Source organism: Rhamphochromis sp. 'chilingali', assembly GCF_963969265.1.
Source record: "Rhamphochromis sp. 'chilingali' genome assembly, chromosome: 4".
NCBI lineage: Eukaryota > Metazoa > Chordata > Actinopteri > Cichliformes > Cichlidae > Rhamphochromis > Rhamphochromis sp. 'chilingali'.
In genome coordinates this window covers 18,892,062-18,917,539 of record NC_137948.1, presented here as the reverse complement: position 1 = coordinate 18,917,539, position 25,478 = coordinate 18,892,062, and the positions used below count along the sequence as shown (strand labels likewise).

Sequence of the window (25,478 nt, the reverse complement as noted above, 5' to 3'; positions counted from 1 at the left end):
CCGTAGTACGAAGAAAATAACAAGGTGTCAAACTGGGTGAAATTGCTGTACATTTGAATATGATTCTGCACGTCCTTCCAAGTAACACTCAGGGTGTTTTCTTTTTTGTCCTGTGTTTTTGTCCTTTCTTACAGCGTGAAAGTCAAATGGAAACTTTATTTTGTGCATGCATACAATTAATTGCATACATAAAAGATATTATCAAAACAAAAGACACATTTATGCATATTTAATGAGATGCACACGGCTATAGATTAAAAAAAACCCACAATCAAATTGAAAAAAGGTTCAAGGTCAAATTTGAATAAGAACTGAGAACTTAAAACCTAATGGTGGATAAGTTTTACCACGGACTCCGACCTTGCTGAAATTCAGTGACATAACTCTGCTGAAATGACATGACACGTTTTTAAAAAAAATCTGTCTGGCTGCATTGTCGATGGTGTGAAAACGACTGATTTCTCCAAGCGTCATTTGGTTCATGGGTAAAAATGAGACGAACCAAGTGTTATACGTTGAATTTTGTGTCTGTATAGCTTTTGTGTCCCTTTAGAAAATGTCACATGTAATTTACATGCACATACACACAAACAGTAATAAGAGGACGTGTCCATCTGGCAGTCTGTGTATGTGTGCGTTTAAGTTTGTGTGTATGAGTGTGCACCAGTAGGGGTTTGTGACTAATGGGGTCATTATTGATGCTGAGTCAAGATTACTGCTGATAGCAATGGTTGGATACCGACCTAACGAGTATATAAATACACACATAAATGCACACACACACACAGTTCCCTCCCTCTGCCTCTTGCTCACATACGAACACACACAAACTCACACCCACATTTTCATTTTTTCAGGTTCTCGGAGGTGCACTTATGCACATAAACCTTCCACCTCAGCTAATAAACTTACTCACCCAGACATCCCCCTCGCAACCTCTCGAGACCCCCTTTGTTCTTGCACACACATGCATACAAATATTCGCATGCTTACACATTTAGACATGCGCATCACGCTCTGCATAACCAGACAGGCAGCAAGTGTTTTGTGCACTAATCAGTCACTTCATTATTTTTCCTAGTTTTCCAAGTGCAATATCCATACTCAGCCCCATTCTGTGCATACTCTAACATACAGTGTAGCCGAAAGAAAACTGTGTTTGTTACCAAACAGCTGCGTGTAATGTCCACTCTGTTAAGTGTGCCCCGGCAGATATGCTGTGACAGTTAACCGTGTGCAGGTAATGGGTGTAAGATTTGAGATGAAAAATTTAATCTCAGAGAATTGGAGCGGTGCAGGAAAAAAAACGAAAGAAAGAAAAAATCATTACTATGAAGAATGTGAACAAAATCAAATGAGAGCACTTGTTGTGTAGAGTTCAGCGGTGTGGTTAGAGGATATCTTTAAGTTTTATGGTTTGGTAACTGTTTGCAATATCATGCATGAAATATGAGATTGTGGATGCCCCCTTTGTATGTATATTCTTAAAGAAAAGGAAGTGAGATGTTGTGAAAAGACTCTGCTAAATGCTTGAGTATTGGTGTCAATCCAAGAGTGATAATCTTGACTCAAACCTCACCCTCAAATATACTGCTCAAAACATTAAGGGAACACTTACATCATACATTGGATTGTGAATGAAATATTCAACCTGAAAATCTTTACCGGCGTGCATTGTGTAACCTTTTGAGAACAAAATGATGTAAGAGTAGTCAGCGGAGTCGAGAGCAGAGTTCAAAATCCCACCAAAAATAAAGTTTCAATTGTACCCTTAATTTTTTTAGGAGCATATAAACATAAATGTTTGAGCACTTATAGGGTTCATTCACCTATTCCTCTATGCCTGAGCACGTTTAACCCAACTCACACTCCAGAAGAAACTAAGAAGTCAGTACTTGCCCAAGGATAATTCAATATGCAGACTAGAGGAGTCGGGGATTGAGCCACCGGCCTTCCAATTGGTAGATAACTCCCTCCATCTCCCAAGCCATGGCCACATGTGTGCCTCTCTCTGTGTGCTACGGCAATTTTCGTTGTTCCTGAAAGCCTCTGTTTCTAAATCAAGACTTTTATGAAGTTCTGCTGCCCTGAGCAGACCATTAACATTTCATATCACCCTGGCTCACTCCCTGTGTTTCTCCCATGGGCATGTGGCAGAAATTCCCTCTTTGTGTAATCCCTACAGACTTTAAAAGCAGACCATGGTGACCACACTTTTATTATCGGACCTCAGCTGTGTTTTTTCCAGTTTTTTTTTTTAAAAAGATGACAATCAGTGTTAAGCATTGACCCCAAGCACAATCTTTTTTACACCGACTGCACTCCAGTAAATGCTCATTTTGCCAAACTGATTTGCATAATGCCTATGGAAAAAGAGGTGTGTTTTTTTTTTAATCAGCGTAGAACCGTAGGAAGAATTTTTTTCTCTTAAGTTTCATCACTTTGCCAGACTTTATAGTCTTTTTTTCTCTCACTATGTCCTCACTTTCTTAACATTCACCACTCACTTGTCAGTTCTGAAGCACAGCTTGCCTTAAGTATCGGGGTTCAGCATGTAAGCTCATCTCATTATCCCCGTTTGTGTATGTGTGTATGTGTTTGTGTGTGTGTGCGCGTGCACTTCATGTATGAGTGTATAACTGACTGTGAGAGTGTGAGTGAGTGATGGGTGTGTAAGCCTCCCTCTCTTGCGCTCTGTTTGAAATAAAGCGACAGATAATCGCAGGGCTCTGGTGAAGCGAGCTCATCTGAGCGCCAATCGATACGGGTGCCATAGCTTCAAAGCAACCCTTCAAAGAGGAGAGAAATAGCCATATGCTCTTCGTGTTGCTGTGTGTGTGTGTGTGTGTGTGTGTGTGTGTGTGTGTGTGTGTGTGTGTGTGTGTGTGTGTGTGTGTGTGTGTGTGTGTGTGTGTCAGAGAGCCAGAGCAAATGTGTGGGGAGAGAGAGAGTGAGATCGGGAGTGAGAGAACAAAAGGAGGAGATGAAATCAGGGAGTCTCCGTGTGTGCAGATGAAGCTGTTTTCATTTGGTAGCAAACATTATCATATCACAGTTGACATGCAAAGTGGTTGTGATGCAACTGATGTCACTATTTAAATTGGACAAAATCATTGTTTCGTTAGCTGGTAATCTCCTGATATTATGGCTCTGTCATCTTTTATTCAGCAAACCGGCAGCAGCTGTGGCCTTTGTTGAGGAAATGGGCTAGGAGGAGAGAGACACACTCTCTGTCTCTGTCTCACACACACACACACACACCGAGGCGAAGTTTAAAGACTGGATGTGAAGAAGTGAATAGACTATACACTGTACCGAGAGACAGTGGGAACTGAACGCTTGCAGGAAGGAAGAGTGTGAGGACGAGAGAATGACAGTGAGAAAGGGAGACGGAGGTGTGCAGAGATGTGTTCGTAAGTGAGACTAAAAGAGGGAAAGGGGGGAGAGAGAGATCCCCGAACCACGCTGTGTTTAGCAGTGCCATCTCACCTTCCAGAAAGTGAAAATGAGAATGTATTTTTGACTCGTCGGTGGAAAAAAAAAGTCTAGAAGTTTGTGTTTGGGAGTGAGTGTTACAAAATATGTGTTTTCTGTGCACTCAGACATGTGTAATTCTATTAAGTGTGTGCGTTTGCGTGTGTGTGCAAGTTGAGAAAACAAGAGAATGTATGTGTATACAGCATGTGTGTGTGTCAGCATGTCTAATTAGCTGAGACATGCAGGTGTAAAACAGTAATTAATGGCACAACTGACTGACTTCATTATCTCCACATGAGCTTCTCATCCTGGCTCAACACACACACACGCGCGCGCGTGCACGCACAAATACAGAAACATTACAACATGCTTCTGAATGTACAGTAGTGTGAGAGAATGTGTGTTTTACTACAAAATAGCAGCGCAGTGTTGACTAGATGAAGTGGACACAATCATTGCACACGTCGCCGTTCGGACACTCAGACACTCATTTAGTTTGCAAATGGATTCATTACTAATGAATCACAAGCAGCTTTAGAGCAGGCTGAGCACACAGTAATGGTTTGGCCATCCTCCAGAATTTAGACACTACAGCGCACACATACACTCAGACACACACAAACACACACGCACGCTTGCATTGACAGAGATTGAGAGTGAGTGTTCAAAAGCGCCAATTACCTTCACATCCAATGTAAGAGAACAAGCTGGAAAGCTAATTATAAGTCCCCCACATGTAGATGGAAACCGTTCAAGCTCTCTCTAACACACACACAGACACACACACTTAGGCCCGTGATATGTGACCAGCAATAGCATTTTCTTGTTTTCGTCTGTGGTTGTTAGCTTGTTATGGGAAATATGTTTGTGACATTGGATCATTAGCATAAGTCATGATACAACCTCTGAGCCCAACTAGCTTTATTGAATCATCAATAAGACTGTATAATTTAGTGATTCCAGTTTTAGTCAGATTGATTTACACTTCAGTACCCTGCCAGGCTTGAATGGGATCAAATGAAATTAGATGCCTCAAAATGCACCATGTTGTCACTCAGTAAGTGGAATAAATATGTTTTTTATTTATCATTCAAGTACTATCAATCTTTTCTCATGGTCGTCTGCCAAGACATAAATATTGCTGATGGTCTCTCTCTCTCTTTGTGTCTCTACCCTCTCTGGTGAGTGAGTGATATGGGAGTGATTGGACAGAGTAATTGGTCCTAATGAACATGTCAACAGACTGTTTCTTTCTCTTTCCATTAAACACAACTGGATTAGATTTACTGTGCTTACTCTAACAGCTTAAAGACTCCATCAGTAGGCCACTTTCTGCACGCACACACACACACACGCACACGCACACACACACACACACACGCACACACACACACACACAGACACACAGACACACAGAATGGCTTAGCTCAGTAGATCAATGGCCCCTTGGTCAATGTCTCCTTAGGGAGGGTTATCTATCTGCTCCTCACTAATGAAACACTCTGATCGTGAGTGTGTATGTGTGGGTTTGAATGTCTGCATGCACTCATTGGTAAGATTGATTTTAAATTATATGGATATGGAGTCATGTAGCTTAGTCTTAGGTTAATTACAGAGTGCACCATCATGTATATGTGTGTATGTTGTCAATGTTCTTATGAATATTTAATTTAATTTAAGGAAAACAACATTAGTACGCGTACCAACGTAAAATTGCCTTTGATTTGCTAACTCTGTTTCACTGGTAAGCACTCAATATAAAACCGGGTTTTGAAAACTATAATATGCAAATATAAGAACTATTTCTTACGGTTTACATTCCAGCCACACTTCTTTTTTTGTTACTCTTCACTCAGTGGCCATGTTTTAAATATGTCATGCTGCTACCTGGTTAGACTCCCTTTTGCCTTCAGAACGTCCTTAATTCTCTGTGACAGAGATTCAGCAACGTGCTGGAAACAGTTGGTCCATGCTGACATGATAGCATCACACAGTTGCTGTTGATTTGTTGGCTGCACATCCATGATACAAGTCTCCTGCTGAATTGAGATCTGGTGTCTTTGGAGGCCATTTGAGTATGGTGAACTGTGTCCTATTCAAGAAGTGTACCCCGTTTTGATCGTTACTACCAGTAGAATAATGCACATAGTCATACATGGTCAGCAACAATGGCTGTTCATTTGGTACTAAAAGGCACAACGTGTGCAAAGAAAATATCCCTGACACGGTTACACCACTGCCATAACCCTGAATCTTTGGTACAGGGCTGGATGAATGCCTGCTTTCATGTTGTTGATGCCATTTTTTGACCCTAACATCTGAATTTTGCTACAGAAATCAGTCCAGGTAACATTTTTCCAGGTTTCTACTGCCCAATTTTGGTGAATTCATGTGAATTGTAGGCTCAACTTCTTACTCTTAGCTGACAGACCCCCAGTGTGGTCTTCTGATGCTTAGGTTATCTGCTTCAACGTTTGATGCAGAGATGATCTTCTGCATACTTTTGTTGTGGTTATTTGAATTAAGGTCTTCCTATGAGCTCAAAGCAGTCTGGCCATTCTCCTCTGACCTCTGGCATCTACAAGGCATTTTCACCCAAAGAACTCCTGCCCACTGGATATTTTCTGTTTTTCCTGCAAACCCCAGAGATGTTAGTGTGGGAAAATCCCAGTAGAAAAGCAGTTTCTGAAATATTCAGATCAGCTGGTCTCACAGCAACAGCCATGCCACGTTCAAAGCACCTACTGTAATAAAGTGACTGTATATATATATATATATATATATATATATATATATATATATATATATATATATATATATATATATATATATATTAGGGGTGCAACGATACACAAAATTCACGGTTCGGTTCGGTTCGATACTTTGGTGTCACAGTTCGATATTTTTTCGATACAAAAAATGTTCATGCCTTTTTTAATTTGTCATTCATTAAAATTATAAATATATATTTTAACTCAAAAGTACAGTTTTTAAATTTAATGTTGCTGAAACAAAAGTAATTAAAAAAACATATATCTCAGGGCTCTTAAAATTTCAAAATCCCTGGTAGCCCTTCGGGCAGGGACTCTTCAGTTTTTGGTAGCCCAAAATAAATGTAAGTAGCCCGAATAAAAAAGAGAGCAATTTTTTGATTGATGTTTTGTTTCCTGTTTTGTTTCCTTTACAATATTATACATTAAAGTATAATATTGTAAAGGAAACAAAACATTAATCAAAAAATTGTTGAAAAACAAATTACAACATTGTATAAAAATTACAATCATCAACTCAAATACTTGGTTCTAATTAAACAGAAATTTCTATGAACTTGTAAGAACTGTGTAGGACATGAATCAGTCTGTGTCAGAGCCTGAATTTGAAATTTCCGCTGAAGTCACGGGTAAGAGGCAAGTGGAACCAAGATCTAGGCCATTTGCTTCTTGAAGTTTGCAAAGACTGCTAAATTTTGCCAGTGGTAGTTCACTCTTTGCAACATAGTACGCTGTTCTAAACAGATTTTTTCAGGTTTATTTTTAGTATGTTATTTGCAATTGGTGTTTGTTCTGGGAAAGATATTGCAGACTGAGCAATAATGCATTTCTTGCATTTCTCATGGGTTCTAATGGGGGCCTTTCTTAAAATGACTGGTCCCAGTAACAAAGGCGCTTGTCGACTCAGAAATCGAGAGAAAACCAACAACACACCCGGCAGAACATTATGTTATTTACACGGGTGCACATAAGTGGTCCGCATGTGCACATTCGCTGTCAAAATAAAAGACGCGCACCAGATAAGAAGTTGCAACGCGCGTTTGCGTCCATATAAAAAGCACTGTTTTTGTCCGCTAGAGTGGGCACATTCCGCACCACATCTCTGTGTGTTCATCATTTGTTTGAAGCCAGCTCACCTCCTGCAACCACTTTTCCGAGAATACGCGCTTCTTTTGTGGTTCGGACTCCTTCTGACATTTCTTTGGAGGTGGAGGAACACCAAAGTAATTGCTTAAAGAAGCTTCTTCGACATCTTTAAGAGTTTTAAACAAATGTCTGTCCTCCTCCAGAAAATCTTATGTATGCAAACACGCGTTGCAACTTCATATCTTGTGCGCGTTTTTTTTTTTTTGACAGCGAATGCGCACCTGCGGACTACTTATGTGCAGCCCTGGTTATATAGCTCGTCATATTGCAGCCACAGAAATTCTTTTGTCCATGAAACCATAAAGCTGCACTTTCTTTTTGCCTTATAGTCTGATTTGTCATAACTTTTCCGTTTTGTGGTAAGCTTTTCTTTGGCTGTCACTTCTTCACCCTGACCACTCTTATTTGGCTCAGCAGAACTAAAATATATATCCTACTGCTTTTACACACACACACATAACGGTCAGCGATTCTCTGCGCGATCAACCTCTCATATGTTTAAGCTTGCTGCGGGAGATTTCACTTGTCATGTTTGCATAGTAAGCTAAGATTGATAAGACGATGTCAGAGGAATTGGTGTGCAAATTATCATCACTCACAGATCAGTGCTGTCGCTCTCTATACACATTTCGAGCGATTGCAAAGTGAAAGCAAAAAACAAGCGCAAATTCAAACGCGATTTCAATATGTCACATATTGACAGTGGCTCACTGATGCCAATGACATAATTGCCCAGCTACATTTCCGAAAGAATGCAAAAGCATTGACATATATTTTTCCTTCCTACAATAGCCCGACGGGCAGGGCAGAGATAGATTTTGGTAGCCCGACTGGAAAAATCGCTAGCTCCGGGACGTCGGGCTAGCGATTTTGCGAGCCCTGTATCTGATTGAGGAATCACTCATCTTTGGAAAAGAGAGTTTATTACAGAGAAATGGCTCTTTCCAAAATAAAAGCTATACTATCCGCTTCTTCTGGGCTATATTCTCAGTAGCATATTGTAGCGGGTCAGGGCTGTTCGGGGTTCTGTTTGTACAGCTATGTTTTGTTTATGTTGCCATAGTGACGGGTGACGCCCTCTCGCTGCGACGGTGTGTCCTTCCGGGGTCAGAGGGCGCCCTGTGTGTTGTTGTTGTTGTTGTTGCTGTGCGGTTGCCGCGCTGAGCAGTTAGCTAGCGGCAGTGTTCTTCTGCAGATGTCAATAAACGGCTGTGCTCCCTGGCTAGCTCACGGGAAGCAAGACCAAACGACACCTCCGTTTCCTCGTTGTCTGAGCTCGCCACATTGGTGTCAGAAGTGGGATGATGGTGGCACCTCATGTTCTGACCCGAGTGACTTTTCCCCGCCGGTCGTGACCGGCCGGTGCGCCAAAAGAAGGCACCTGGACATTTGCAGGACTTTGTGTGGGGTAATGGGGTCGTCGGGGACGACTGACCCCTTAGGTGGGGGCTATGTAGCGGGTCAGGGCTGTTCGGGGTTCTGTTTGTACAGTTATGTTTTGTTTATGTTGCCATAGTGACGGGTGACACCTTCTCGCTGCGACGGTGTGTCCTTCCGGGGTCAGAGGGCGCTCTGTGTGTTGTTGTTACTGTGCGGTTGCCGTGCTGAGCAGTTAGCTAGCGGCAGTGTTCGTCTGCAGATGTCAATAAACACGGGGGGGGGGGGCTAGACGGCCAACACGTTAACGAGCTAACTGCGCTAACATACTAGTTCCCACCCATGTAATTGAGCATTGCGTGGCACATCCAACATACTGTTTTACTTTAGTCCATGACGCGCTTACCTTCAGGGTCATACGTCACATGAAAACCAAAATAATTCCAAACGCCAGATCTGAATGAGGGTGGGGGAGGTTCAATTTGCCATGTTGCAAGGAGAGCTTAACTTCTGTCTCGCTAGCCTGCCCTGCGCTCTTCCTTCTGACGATATTGTCTGTGTTGAACGCTCAGTGGATCTGCGCTCAACAGTGCAGCCTAGGCGGAGTAGTCGAACGCAGATTCACTGAGCGCTCAACACAGACAGCATCGTCAGAAGGAAAGTTGATAAAATAAATGACAAATTTTGTATTGTTCGATACATATGCGTACCGAACCGAAAGCACTGTATCGAACGGTTCAATATCGATACGAGTATCGTTGCACCCCTAATATATATATATATATATATATACTCTTTTGTACAGTTGGGCTAACGATTCATTACACAACTTCTCTTCATATTAAGTGAGTAAAATGAAACCTGGGTTCTATTTTAGTAATCTATTTTAATGTTGCGAACTCAGCTAGAAGGCACAGACATGATTTTTAAAGTTTGGTCAACCTTTATAATGTCTATGTCAGCATTTCTTACTTTAGCATCTGCTTGTTACAGTTTTTTAATTAGGAAGCAGTTTTCTTGGTCAGTCTTTGTTTATTTTGTTTTTTTTTTCTTCTTTTTTTTTAGGCATGTCAGTGTGTTTTAGCAGTGTGAATGTGTGTGCTATCTCTCTCCAAAGCTTCATGAATTGCAGCCAGGAGAATGTGACAGTGTGAAGTAGAGAAAGTCAGTAGTTGGCAACGGATAAGAGAGAAGAACAATACCTAGCAAAGTAGTATTTTCTGCTTTAAACTCAGGTTTGAAGAATACATACTGTACAGAGATTTTTTTTTTATTTATAATGCCTTACAATTTTTTTCTTTGTTTAAATTCTGTTTACATTTGAGCAGCCCCATCAAAACTAAACTTAAGCGCAGCTTCTTTTATTTTCTATTTTTTGAAGAAAACAACTGTCAAGTGACATTCGGAGCAGGAGAAATGGTTTCACTTTGTTTCCTCTTGTAAATCTTCTCCATATTCTTAGTCAAACCTGTCAAAGCACACCTGCTCGACATTTAAAACTTTAAATAAAATCACAGTCATTTTATCGTTTTTTTAATTTCATGTAATCTATCAGTGTAAAACACTGATTAAGTGATGTCATTAAAAATACTCAAAACTGAACTCAAGAGGTAATTGTGCTTTTGATAACTACGTCCAAATCAATTTTACTGGACTTCTTGAAAATTGTTGAAATGACTCTTTACATCCTCACAAAGAATTATTTTTCAAAATGCATGCAGGCCAGTCAACTATAAATGCTCAGTACTGTATGTGTTGCCGAAGGCAAGGGAATGAAATTGCAGAGAAATGCACAACAGCACTGCTTGTGAAATTAAATCACTCCTTCAAAAAATGTCTCTAGTTTTATCTCAGATATTTTCCTGTAAAGTGGAAAGTTGTTGCACCCTATGGTAATCTAATTTCAGTCTCTCTTTTTTTCCCCCTCTCGTCTCCCCTCTTGTCCCTCCCTCTCTCCTTCTGCCTCTCCCCTGTTTCGCTCCTTTTCTTTGCAGTTTGAAGTGCTGAAGTGCTTCTTAAGGTAAGAGTGTCTCATTTCATGTTTTCCTTTTCTTGTTCAGTACTTTTCTTCGTCTGATTTTCTACCCATAAAACACAGCATGCCATCAGCACTTGGCACAGTGTGTGTTTCACGGAACAGTCTGCGTCCTCAAAATTTATTTGGCTCAGTATTCTGCTCACTGAAACACAATGAAATTGTGTTAAGATAACAAAGAGACACTCTGGGTAGCACTCCCACTGCACTCAGCTAGTATAGCCATGGTCTGAAATGTACAGAGCAGAATCAGCAGCCAGTATTACACTTTCCATTGGGATTTTATAGCACGTGTGATATATTTTCATCCTTGTATTAGGCAATAAATATTTTTAAATCAACATATAAGGAGAAGCTGTTTGGCAATTCCGTACACAAACTATAATAAAACACAGTAAGTCCTCTTCTGTGGCATCTTACGACTGAATCTGAACCCGTCTGCAAATCAACAAGAGCAAAAAAAATAAAAATACCTTACAGTTTTTAAAAAGCAATGCCAATATTGTTGTTTATTTGTAGACTACAGGTTTCAGCTTTAGTAAATCTCAAACTTATTACTTTCAGGCTGCAATGTTCTGTAATAATATCAGCAGACTCACAATACTTTCAAAAGAAAATTAAATGTGCTTCAATGCCATACAGCTGGGTTTGACCTTGTGTTTGGGCATAAAAGATGTCTCTGTAATATCTGCAATGTCACTGTTATGTGGAGTTCTGGTAAGAGGACACCAAGCACAGGCACTCAGGCAGCATGAATAGGAAAAGTAACTTTAATAAACTAACTAGCAAAAGCAACAAAAGCTGTAAAGTCCAGACAACGCTGATAAAAAAGGCAAATGGCAAAGTAATCAGAAGACTAGAGATGCAACGCTCAACTGGGATGCAACTGGAATCAGACAGTTTCCAGTGTTCTTGGCCTGGAAGGTCACATTACATTACCTTTTCATGTATGCACAACACGGGAACAGCAGCGCCACAGCTACATGCTAACATGTTGTTAGAGTAGAAGCCCCTCACTTTGAGTGGAGACCAGTGTTGGTCAAGTTACTTGAAAAGAGTAATCAGTAACTAATTACTGATTACTTCCCCCAAAAAGTAATCCCGTTACTTTACTGATTACTTATTTTCAAAAGTAATTAATTACTTAGTTACTTAGTTACTTTTTAAAAACACGATTTACAACCTGAATAGGTGATAAAGCGATAGATCTTTCTACTTTTACTGCATAATCCATCATACAAAATGTAATCAAATGGAAAAGTCTCTTTTTTTAAACTTGTTTTATCAGTTTTAATCTTTTAACTTTATGCATCAAGCAAAAATTTAATTATATGCAACATTCTCTGACTTGAATAAATTAGTTTAACATTTAAAGCTATTTTCTGCACATTCCAGCACATAAAATAAAATATTTTTGTGTTTACACTCACTCTTTCAAATAGATGCAAGTAAAACACAGCTGAAAATAAATAAAGTCAAACACTCAGCGGTGCTGTTGCTCTATTTTCACCTGTAAAGCAGGACTGCGGTAGGCGGAGGTTTACCCTGGTGCAGGTGTGCCGCGGTCAGTTGAAGAATCCGCAACTTTCTCTGTGAGTTTCCCATTACGTCATGGCGCACTCGGTGCTTGCTTGGAAGTTTAGGGTTTTTTTTCGCTGTAAAAAGAAGTTTTCTTCCCACGCACAATGGACGCTAATGTTTTTGTCACTTTTTATGGAATCAAACTCAAAGTAAGGTCAGTACTTCCACGCTTTAAACGCTGCACACTCATACTCTCTCCCACAATCGATATGTGATCCATTGTTGATCTGCAGACAGCTGTTGTCACTAACGGCGCACTCGCTTACGTCACTGTCGTGAGACATTCTCGCAAAAAATCACGGTTTTAGTAACGCAGTAACGCAGCGTTCCTACGGGAAAGTAACGGTAATCTAATTACCGTTTTTGCAATAGTAATCCCTTACTTTACTCGTTACTTGAAAAAAGTAATCAGATTACAGTAACGCGTTACTGCCCATCTCTGGTGGAGACAGTATGGAATGTTTGCCAAATAAACCATTGGGGGACTACCATGAAAATGTTTGTAATAACAAACTTAATAAGACACTGAAATGACTATCATCCAGCTGAATATGTATATTTTAAAGATGCTAACAAAGGCAAAGTTGCTAAAGCTAAAGCTACCCAGAGCTCAGCCAGCAGCCTCAGTCTGAACAGTGAAAGGATGAAAGCAGAGATGATGGAACAGGTGAAAAAGACAAAATGGTTAATATTCTGTTATCTTTTGAACCTATAAGATAAGATAAGATAAGATAAGATAAGATAAGATAACCTTTATTAGTCCCACACGTGGGAAATTTGTTTTGTCACAGCAGGAAGTGGACAGTGCAAAAGTTATGAGGCAAAAATTAGAATACAATAAGAATAAATACAGTACACAACTGTACAGAATAGAATAAAATAAAATACTATATACAGTAGAATAAAATAAAATAAATATACAATAAGATAAAAATAGAATACAAATACAAATACTATATACAACTGAGTAAAAATACAACGATGACAGAAAGGATTATTGCACTTATTATTGCACTATAACCATACTCATAACTCTAACTCATAACCATACCGAAAAATGATGCAAGTAAATGATGCTCCTGTTTGGTAGGATAAAATACAGGTAAAGATGATTGTACAACAACTCCAATATTTCTACCCCTGTTCTAAGAGCAGAAAACTTATTTTTCAGCTGTTTAAGTGAGAGAAGATCTAATGACTCACTAAAGTTCAGGGTAAAAGTTTAGTTATTTCTCCTTTTTTCACTCTGTTGAACAACATGGTAAAAATAGGTAATAATAGGTTAACTAAAATAAAGTCACGATGCATCAGTGCAGAGTTCTGTACAGAGTGCACATGTACATTCATATTCAGCTAAAGTAAGCAGCGTGTGTTGGGTAAACTACAGTTCACAGGTATTCTTTCTCTGTGATAAAGCAGAAATCATTTTTGGAAAGTTATTCATAGTTACAGAAAATGGACAAAGCAGCGTTTTACCAAAAAAAAAAACATTATTTGAAAGATGTTGAAAGAATTTTTAGATTTAACAGTGAAAGGAGCAAAAGGTTGTTAAAGGTTTAATCTTTGATTTTGAATGCTTAACACTGGAACGTGTCAGTAACAGTGGAATAAAATACTAATAATCATGGCAGGCTATGTCACATCTACTTCAGAAGGACAAGCTGAGAGGGATGCCGGTCCAACAAAGAATTTAAGAAGGTTTTTTTTACCAAAGGTGCAATGTTAACCTTTGGTACAAACCTCAATTATTTGTGTGTGTGTGTGTGTGTGTGTGTGTGTGTGTGTGTGTGTGTGTGTGTGTGTGTGTGTGTGTGTGTGTGTGTGTGTGTGTGCTTGCGTTTTATTGTTACCCGAGGTAGTGTGAAAAAGCATGTGTGTGTGTGTGCATGTGCGCTTGGGAGGGCATATGCCTACATCTTAGTCTCTGTGTCTTCCTTGTGTTTGTGTCTGGTTCAGTGTTTTGAGTGGGCTCTGCTGGGACTTTGTGTGGAGCCTCATTAGTGGCTAAGGTTTGGCTGGCGTGCTGCTACTGAAGATACTCGGGGCACAAAGTCATATGTTACTCTACTGCTGGCCCATCTGCCACATTGGCCCTCACTTGATACTCTTGAGGTTTGTTTAATTTTTTTGTGCACGTAAATCTTTGTAAGCAAAAATTCACCAGGCACTGTACTTAAGTACAGTTATGAGGTATTGGTGCTTTACATGTATTTAAAAAAAAATACAGTCCAAAAGGAAAAAGTGCTCCTTACGCAATATTAAATGTAAAAAATGTAATAAAATATGATTATTATGGAACAAATGTTTTGAACATTTGATACTGGGTTTCCTAAAACAAAACTGGAACAACAATGTACCCCTCTGCTATGTCAGCCCTTCTAGTTTAAAAAGTAAGATAATAAAAATCTGTGTTAATAATTCATTGTCCTGCTAGGAAGCATATTATAACACTGCTGTATTTCTTAAATCAGTGTTTGTTTTCGGTATTTTCAGTAACCTAGCACCTTTAAAATTAAACTATTAACTATTATATGCCATACATGCACTGAAGTGTAAATAATTATGATAGGATTACTTTGATGATAGACTAATAGACATCATGCAAATGATTTTTTCTTTTAAGTGTAGACATAATTATATAGATATTTGTTTGCATTTTTCATAAAGGTGTTTTTTTTACAGTATTTCTATTTAACATTGCTTTTATGTTCAAAATCAACGGCTTTGGGTCAGCTGAATACCCTGTCCTCCCTAATCAATAGGAAAGGTATTGCACTATATTCATAAGGATGACCCACAGCAAAATCGGGCCTAGTAAGCATCAACCATTTACCAAGACAAGAGAAAAGGAGGAGCTTAGCTAGACCATCAACATCAAGCTAAAGGAGAGAGTAGACTAAAGTTAGTGACATTCAATAATGGCATGTTGAGTGAAAAGAGAAGTGCTCAGTGTATCATGGGAAGTCCCCCCCCCCAGCCTGAGCCCACAGCAGCATAACTAAGGTTTATGCTAAGGTCATCTGATCCAAAAAGGAACATTTTTACCTATTCTTAAAAACAAAGGGTATTTGTGTCCTGAACCCAAAATGGGAGCTGGTTTCACAGGTGAGGAGCCTCTCATTCTACATGAGGAAACTCTAGGAACCATGAGTAAGCTTGCAGTTTGAAAATGACATGGTCTGCAGGGAACCTATGAAAATAAGTTAATATGAGTCAAATATAATCTCTCTTTCTGGATAGTACACTCGCTGCAGTATTTTGGATTAACTCAAGTTTTTTTCATCTTAGAAAAACCTCATAATAAGGAATTACAATAGTCCAGCCTAGAAGTAACAAATCCATGGAATAGTTTTCAGTATTATGCTGAAACAGGATTTTGACTTTTCTGTGAAATAGAGAAGGTTTGGTCTTTGGTCACTAGCAAATTACAGTAGTTACATAATTTGTGGAAGATGGTGACTTGTCTCCAAGCACTCACCAGCTAGAATCATTGTTAATGATGTAAATTGTGTTGTTTAAAATATATTTAAAGGGTTAAATGATCTGTAATACTAATGGAAAACCATTATTTAGTTTTTCTCAGTTGATCAGAACTGATACTGAATGGAAACAATTTGTCTATTGAGACAAAAGGTTACACTGCACGATAAGGGAAGTTGAATCATAATGAATTTATCCATGACTTCATGCATTAAAAAAATAATTAAAGGTGAAGTAGACAACATGTTTTGCCTCATTGGCTATAAAAAATATCTATGTTAACCTTTCAGTATATTAGAATTTAAGTGGTCCTTGAGAGAATGAGACTCCTGGCAGTTAATGAGGTTTTCATGAAATAATGAATGGCTTTTCATACATTAAGGCATTTTTGAATTTGTGATCGTTCATGTACCTACACACAACACCTGTTAAATATTCTATTTACAGCTTTTGTTTTTTTTTTAAGGAAAAAAAATCTCTGAGGGCTACAATCAATTTGATCCAAATGAGTCTTTGCCTTTGTGTTAAATGATACAACCAATAAAAAAATTAATTTACAGTGACGTTGGGTAGGCGATCCAGATACTGTATTTGAGCCAAATCAATGATTTTGGAAGGTCACAGTCCTGGGTCAAAACCAGGACCTTAACCTCTAAGTTTTATGTGTCATGCCTAACCAACGCTTTTGAAGTGTGTTTTTGTCTCTTTCCTCCTTCCTCATTTATTTTCTCCATATTTCTCGATTTGTATCTCTGCTGTCATATCAAGTTTTCGCCTGTTTTTTTTTTCTCTGTCATCAGTAATTCATCGCTTCATAATCTCATTTGTGTTTTTATTCTTCAGACAGAAACTTGTACCCAGCAATATTCAACTGTAAAATCATCATATTAATGTAGAATTTATGGAGGCATAATGTTTTTCTAGCACACTGAAATCATTTACAATTAGCATTAAATATAAAATAGACTACATCTAAGAACCTGACAGTTATGCGTATATACAGTTCTGGGTATACTGGGCAATCCAGATGCATCTCTGGATTGCCCAGTATACCCAGAATCAATAAAATCTATCCATTAATTTCCACCTGCATTTAGTTGCATAGAGTTGTAGCTAAACATTGGCAGAGACAGTGTACAATCAATATTTTGTTTCAAAATTATCTGTCTTTCAGGAGCACAATCATGTTGGTATATTGATTAAATTAATTCACGCACAGGTTGTTAATATTATGCATGTGTTTGAGAACATACACAATATGGACAAATGTACAGCGCCACCTAAACATTACACCTGCAGGAGCTGTGCTGCCATGGAAACCCGTGCCATCAAGCTCCTGGTTCACAGTTTTATGAGTTTTATGCTGATGTTAATGCTAGAGGGGGTTAAAAACTCGGCAGAGCATTAGGAGCTCTGTAGAGCATTGGAGACTCTCCAGAGTCTCCACAATGTACTTTAATTCTGAAACTCTGCAACCTTACGTGGTTTGCCACTTTCCGACTTTGATTTGTGTCAGTTGTATGCATATTTATGTAGTTTTCTGAGCACCAATCTATAAAACCCATGTTATATTTCACTGTCACTTATACTGTGACTTAAAGCTCTGGAAGTTTAAGTCAGATTCAGGGAAGCAAAGAGATCCACTTCCCAGCTAGACTAGCAAACCAGAAATATCAGAGAGGGCAAAATGCAAGCTAGCATTTTAACTTAAACCCACTGCTGTCTGCTGCCATTAAATCTGCTAAGGGAGGAAGAGTAGTGACCCTGTTATTTCCAAAAATCCCTCGTATTTAGTTTTCTTGTGTTGTGACCAGGAGGACTGTTCAACTCCCCTAACAGAAGTCGAAGGAGCTTGGAAAGAAAGCAACTGGTTTCTTGAAGATGTTTGACCTCTCATCCGAGAGGTCTTCACGAAACTCAAAGAAGTCTAGTCGCTTTCTTTCCAAGCTGCTTAGAATACCATGACCTGAATGACTGAGAACCTACACAGACATATTCCCCTAACTAAAGTTGTACGCATTGATAAAAATAATTATTTTCTACAGAAAAAAGTAATTTTGAAACTAATCAAAACATTTCTATATTAACTTTGACCACAGCAATTTAAATCTAAGCACATGATTGCGTTATGTTGTGAAACTGCTGCCAGTAAATCTAGTAGTTTTCATCCCTCCAAGCAGCAGGTAAGAGGGAAAAAAAGAAAGAAAAGCCAAATCATAAATTTGATAATACAGATAATACAGAAATTTGAATAATTCTATTTGATTTTAAAGTAAAAGGTTTCTCCAGTGGGTCTGGCCATGTGACAGGTAAGTAAGCGCACATAAAGATAAGCACAGATAGACATGAGCAGACAGAATGGCCTCTGCATGAACCAGTCCAATTTACAATTTCACTCTGAATGTACAACAGCTCTAAACAAGTGAAGTTGTGTAATATGTTGTTTTCGTGATAAGATTCATTTACAGCCCTAGCTTTAATAGCAGCGCTCAGCAGGAGAAAGGTTAATTATCACATCCTGCTACAGACAGGACACCTCCTCCTGTCAAGCACACACAAACAAGCGAGCCATCAAACAAAACTCACTCTCAGTGTGTAACTGCCATATAAAGATGTAATCCAGCATCTGTTTGTCCTCATTTCCTTCATCATTTAGTCGAGGCCCTTTTTTTTTTGTATTTTTCTTTATTTTTCATCCTTTCTTCTAATCCCACCACACGGACTCTATGCGTGGTGATATGCCTGGACTGATGGCACAAATTTCATTCATGTTGTTCATAAGGAAGAAACGGAGAAAAGTCCTCTTAGATCACGCTCCTTCGCTTTGATACAATGTGTGACTTGGGTAGGTTTCTCAGATCAAAAATGAAATTACAGATGGGTAGACAGAGGTGTTCAGTGGGTGTGAAGCAGTGAACCATAAAAAATGATTGCTGCTGTGTTGTCTGGAAGAAGCCAAACAATTTAGAATGAAAAGAAAAATCTGAAAGTGACAGCTGAAAAGAAACCACCGAGAAGTAGTAAATCTTTTTTCTTCTAAAAATGGACAACAATCAGTTCGGTTTAAATTTGCGAACCTATTTACAACATATCTGCATTCCTCATGACATCTACTCATTCTTCAAACCATTTTCTGTTTTTACTCAAACATTTTCGCCCCTTATATTCTCTCTCCATGCTTTTCCTGTCTTTTATCGTCCTATTTGTGCACACATGCACCACGTCCTCGCCCCTCTCTCCATCCTCATTTCATTCCTGGTCTAGACATCTTCAGCAGCAGGTGTTAGGGCTGGGAGGAAAAAAATGGGGTGAGAAAAGAGGGGGGCAGGGAAGAAAGGAGGCTAGGAGAAAGCAGGAGAGGAGTCAAGGGAATAGGGAAGAGTGATCGAGAGCAGAAAGGTAAGTAGATCAGCCACAGAGGTATATGATGGAAAGGAAAGGAATGGGTTAAGATAGGATTGGAGCAGGGAGGCAAGAGTGGAGGTGTAAAGGGAAAGAAGAGCTTTGACTAAATCAGGTAGGTGCCATGCTGAAGAAAGAGGTGCGGAAGAGGCTATTTTAATTCAGGGTAGAAATCAGGTGCTTGAGGTGGGATGCCAAAGAAAAGAGGTAGGAGGGGAGATGTGGAGCAAAAGAGTAAATGAGGTAAAGAGAAAATAAGAGCGGAGGAAGGGAGAATAGTAGAAAGAAAGCAGAATGTGAAGGCAAAAAAGTCCCAGGAAAACATTAGGGCAATGTTGAAAAGAGGAGGGAGCATGGATGGATGGATGGATGGATGGATGATGTGTAGGAGAGAGGATAGGAACACTGTTGTGCTTTTACGGGAGGACACCGGCTGCTAGGAAGTGAGGTGGGTAATAAGGCCATAGCTCATTCCTGTGGAGGTGTCTGCGAGTGTGAATGTCTCCAACAGTCTATGTGTGCTGAAGTTATGTGTCTGTGTGCTTATGTTGCGAAGAAGGAGCAGGCTCGATCCTATTAGTGACTACTTCTCACCAGATGACTTATATTCACCTCGTTTTTCACCAACTGGTTGACAGCAGATGCTTGAGAAGAGGAAAAAAAAAACACATGTAAGCACATACACACAAGCAGAATTGTGCAGCTACAGGAGCAGTGACACGTGAAATCTGCTCCTCCTTGCTGATGCGAAGGCCATCAGTGCAGAGAAAAAACAGCTTATGCCGGTGGGCGGGGTGGGGGTGGGGGGATAAAAAGAATTATCTTAGATAACAGAAACAACTGCAATAACAATAATAATAATACATTTTATTTGTAGGCGTCTTTCAAGACCTGCAAGGTAACACTGCAAGCTAACAAATTTAGCCTGCACTACGCTGGACTGCACTACCTAGTACTGCCGTAAAATAGACAATTTAAACAATACAACATGATTGACAGTTCTGTGCATGAAAATACCAGAGAACTCCAGGAACATGACATGATCAAATCCAATGTTTAATTTAAAAAGTTTAAAAAATGTCAATAAGGGAGACGCAAATGGCAATTAAGAAATATTTTATTATTTGTATTTATATAGTGCTTTTCTAGTCGATTTGATCCCTCAAAGTGATTTAGACTGTAAGTTGCATTTAATCATACATTCATACTGTGCTTCTCTGGAAGCCAGAGAAATCTAGGTGACCCATCTGGGCACGGGTCCACATAGAAACGTCCCAGCCACCCAGGAGATTCAAATCTGTAACCTTCTTCCTGTGAGGTGACAATACTAACTATTGCATAATCATTCCACTCAAGGGTGGGTGACGTTAGCAGGGTAAATGAACGTATGAGTGGAGAAGTGTTAAATGCAGTGTCGTGTAATGCAATAAATTGAAAACTGAAGCAGCAAATGCAGTCTAATTGGGTGCCTCATAAAGGAGAGGTGCACAGCAGCCGAGCTCCCAGGACTTTTTTAGAGCAGTGACACATTGGGCCAAGGTATTGCCAGTGTTGCTGTTTGGGAAAAAGCCACACCTCCTCTGCAGTGTCTACAACGCCAGCTGCCAGACATGTCACTTGCTGAGCAGTTCTTAAACTTGCGTTCTCTCGTGTCCTTTCTTTCTCTTATCTTGCTCCAAATCTGAGAGTGGAATTAACACACCTTAACATTGTCTTTCTTCCTGTAACATACAGTTTAAGCTACCAGACAGAATTACTATCAAGCTGCATAGAAACAGTTTGGTGCTACTTGGTGAGCTGTGTGAAAGGTTGCATTTGAAAAAAAACCCTTCTACTTAAAAAATAAATACATTTTTTTTAAATGGTTTTGTTCTCACAATTGTTTAGGCTCACTTTAGTGGTAACTAGCTCCTAAAGCACAACTTTATTGACATGAACCATCATCATCCATCATTATAGTTACATCATGGACGAGTGACAGGGATGAGAAAGTTCGTTTTTTTTTTAAAAAAACAACAAACAAAAAAAACAACAACAACTGTGCAGAGTGGCATTACTTATGATTATTTATGATTTGTAGATTTTGGATTACTCTGCCTAGTGTAATACAAAACTTAATTAGGTTGCTCATTGACTGAAGGGGTTTCGTATGATGTTCTGTGCTTTTTGTTTTGCTTTTTGAGTTCTTGTTTTTGTTTTTTGGGGTTGTTTTTTTTTGTCCTAATTCTTTCTGTAATTACCAATGTTATTATGTTATTATTATTGTTATTTTCATTATGTTATTACTTTTTGTGTTTGGTTTTCGGATGTCTGAGGTTATCCTTGAATGGCATGGATACAACAGTGTGCACCTAGGAGTGCTCCTGTGGTCACAATGGCCTGCCATGTTGTGGTTAGTTGTAGATGTTTGTGAGCTTTTTGTTTGTTTCCTTTTTTTGTTTGTTTGTTTTTCAATTTAAAAATGAAAATAAATCTTATGAAGAAAAAAAACACTAACCATTTCAGAAACATGAAAATGATTTAGGTAGTTATCAGTAATTTGGTACTAAACCTTACTGTATGTATAACATGTTTCCGTGATGACTAAACCTCAGTCACTCCTACTTACAGCATTAATGCACTGTGCAATACACTGTGGGCTGTAATCGAAAGTGTGACAAAAATATAGTATGCTCCTGGATAAGACAAATGAGTACAAGTGCTGAAGAAGTTATCATAAGAAAATAGGTACTAGCAAACCGTGGCTTAATTATTGAATTTTAAAATACAGTACATAACTGAAAAAGTAGTCGTATTACTGAACTTCATTGCTAAAAATACTTATAGGAGAAAAGGTAAACTATGTGAATCGAGCTGTGTTTTCCCTTTGGTTTGTTTATGTTTTAAATATGTGATTTTCTTTCCCTGTTCATTTCCCCCTGTTTGTATGTGTATGGTTTTTTTTAAAAAAAGGGGCAGTTTTAAAGTGTTTATGAATCATTTCTTATCTGAGAAGGTGGGGAAATTATAAAACTAGTTAAAAACACCGTCCTCTTCATGCTGTCCAAGCCCCTTGGTAGAGCACAGTCTAGCTCAAGCATGGAAATAGAGCATCTCTTATTGAACTAACAACCGTGTTCACTTACACTGGGTGTCTGAGTACTGTATAATCAGTTGCCCACGGGAATTTTGTAATTGCAAGATATTTAACAAAATCCCCATCTATCTTGCAATGGTTTGCAATTTGGACTAGTCCTCACACTTTTACTTCATAAACCCTCCAAAATCTGTTTCTTATTTCTAAAGGTTTTGCAGAAACCCATAAGGAAAAATCAATTCATTCATCCATACATAAAAAACACACATTTTCAATCCCATCTTGTCCTTTAAAGTGAAAGTTCATTTGTGTTATTGTAATTTACCATTTTCACTGTGACATTTTCTCCCAAGAAGGAGGACTGACCCCATCAGACTCCTCACCTGCCATAGTCCGAGCAAGCCCAAGAACTAATGGTTTAGAGGGAGGCTATACGAATCTCACCCAATAATTTTAATTAAATTTATGCATATTCTTCCCTCTGAAGAATTTGGGGCATCTGTATTAGTGAGAGAAGGAAGAAAAAGAGAGAGGAAGAGAAAATGGGTCATCTAAACAGAGGGACTGAGATGCTTCATTAGGATACCCGCTGCAGTCATTCTGTGGTCATTCTAATTCTGCCTCAGCATTCCCATTCAGCGCTCGTGGGAATCCAATATCTGCCTAACATTTGTGACCTCGTCAAAACAAAGAAATAACCAGGAGTCAGGTCACGCCGGTCTCACCCACCACCACAGTTGTGACATCCTGCCACCGCTTTCTATTTATTCTGCCTAAATTAGCACTTCATCTCGCTCGCCTTGGAAAGAAAAATGTCAGGTTGTTTCTAATCCAAAACTTTGCAGGTTCTCGGTGAAATGAAAAAAAATGCAGCCTTTGTCTTTGTCAGTGAAAGAATTAGGATGTTAGCGCTGAGACAATTTGATGTTAACTGTGCAGGGGAATTAGATGTACCATGTAATTTTGCCTTTCAAATATGATAGCTGAGCAGATGGAATAGGGCAAAGCTCTGTCAAAGTTTCTGCACTTCAGAAGTTCCTCCTCCCTCTCACATACCATTTGCACTTTCTCATTAGCTATAATTCTCCGTATCACCCTCTCTCTTCTTCACCCGATAGACGCTTGTAGACGCTTCCTTTCACTTGTTTCACTCCCTCAGTCAGCGCTCTCTTGGCCCCGAGCGCAGTAGACTCTAATATGTCTTTAAAAGTAGGACACCACTGAGTAATTTGTTGCACCTAGCAAATGATAATTCACAATTGTCACCATATATCCATGACTACAGGGCCACCCCAAGCACACAATAGCATCTGCTTCTCAGGAGAACAGCCATTGTGCTTTTTTTTTTCCGTCATTGTATTACTGAATTGAATTTGAAAATATAGGATTATTTCACAAAGGCATGACACCATTTCACAGCAGGGATGTTTGTACCCTTTGTGTAAGCTGCGTCATTTCACTGACATTACATGGAATTTGCTGTGTTCTCGATTGCTTACAGCCACCTTCTGTTGTAGCTGCTCTTCCTGGCAGTAAGCGTGAAAATATATCTGCCTTAATTTTAAGCTTTTATGCTTAAAATGTTCAAGTATTGACACTTTTAATGAATGGATAGAAAAAACGTTTGCTTCGGTGAACCAAAAATTACTATTTATCTGTGGTGATTTTAACATTGATTTGCTAAATCCAACAAGGTTAAAAGCCATTGATGACTTTACTGACACAATATACAGCTTATCACTATATCCAACAATAACAAAGCCAAGCAGAATAACTTCACATAGCGCCACTATTATTGACAACATTTTTACTAATGTCATGGATTTCCAAATTAATAGTGGTCTGCTTGTCTGTGATATAACTGACCACTTACCAGTTTTTACTTTGTGTGACTGTGATTTAAAAAAAATAGATACCAAGATCATGATAGCAAAGCGAACAATAAATGAAGAAGCAATTCATGCCTTCAATTTCGATTTAGCACAACAAGATTGGAGTTCGGTGTATGAAGAGTCAGATGTGGACAAGGCTTATGATAATTTTCTAGATATTTTTACTATGTGGTACAATAAACATTGTCCTGTAAACGAACACATGACAAAGAAAAAAAAGATAAAAAGTCCTTGGCTCACAAAAGGAATTATTAATGCTTGCAAAAAGAAAAACAATCTGTATAAACAGTTTATCAAAGTAAAAACAAAAGAAGTGGAACAAAGATATAAAGCATATAGAAATAAATTGACTGATATTATAAGAACGAGCAAACAACTTTATTATAGAAGAAGATTATATGAAAATAAAAACAATATAAAAGGAACTTGGGATGTGTTAAACAACTTAATTAAACAAGGATCTTCTGGAACATCATATCCTGAATATTTTACTGATGCAAATGGTGAAAATCACAACATGAGTAATATTGTCGATGGGTTCAATAAATTCTTCATAAATGTTGGCCCTGAACTAGCAGCGGACATCCCGTGTCATAAAAATGAAAATATCAGTAATATAAAATCAAATCCCTTTTCACTGTTCCTCTCAGCTACAAATGAGCAAGAAGTAATAAATATCACATTAAAATGTAAAAGTAAGTCTTCAATGGATTATCATGACATAAATATGTCTGTAGTTAAACAGGTTATTCTGAATATTGCTAGTCCCTTAACATATATCTGTAATTTATCATTTCAGTCTGGTTGTTTTCCAAAAAAAATGAAAATTGCGAAAGTAATACCACTATATAAAAGTAATGACAAACACAGTTTTACCAATTATAGGCCTATTTCTCTACTGCCTCAATTCTCAAAAATTCTAGAAAAACTTTTTAATTCAAGATTAGAAAAATTCCTTGAAAAACATCAAATAATAAATGTTGGTCAGTATGGTTTCAGAACGCAAAGAACCACTTCAATGGCGATAATTGAGGCAGTAGAAGAAATTACTGATACACTGGATAAAAATAAATATGCAGTTGGTATTTTTGTTGACCTCAAAAAGGCCTTCGACACAATCAATCACTCAATTTTACTGGATAAATTGGAAAGATATGGTATTCGAGGGAAAGCTGGTAACTGGTTAAAAAGTTACCTAACAGGTCGGGAACAATATGTTAGCATAGGGCATTACCATTCAG

General features: G+C 38.6%; 1 protein-coding gene across 1 annotated transcript in view; it reads left to right on the top strand.

Moving 5' to 3' along the window:
* Positions 1 to 25,478, top strand: part of ptprdb (protein tyrosine phosphatase receptor type Db) — a 169,587-nt gene that overhangs the window by 13,860 nt on the left and 130,249 nt on the right. The window contains exon 3 of the mRNA XM_080881151.1: positions 10,766 to 10,791. The gene's annotated coding sequence lies outside the window, so the exon portion shown is untranslated. The remainder of the gene's footprint in view (positions 1 to 10,765; positions 10,792 to 25,478) is intronic.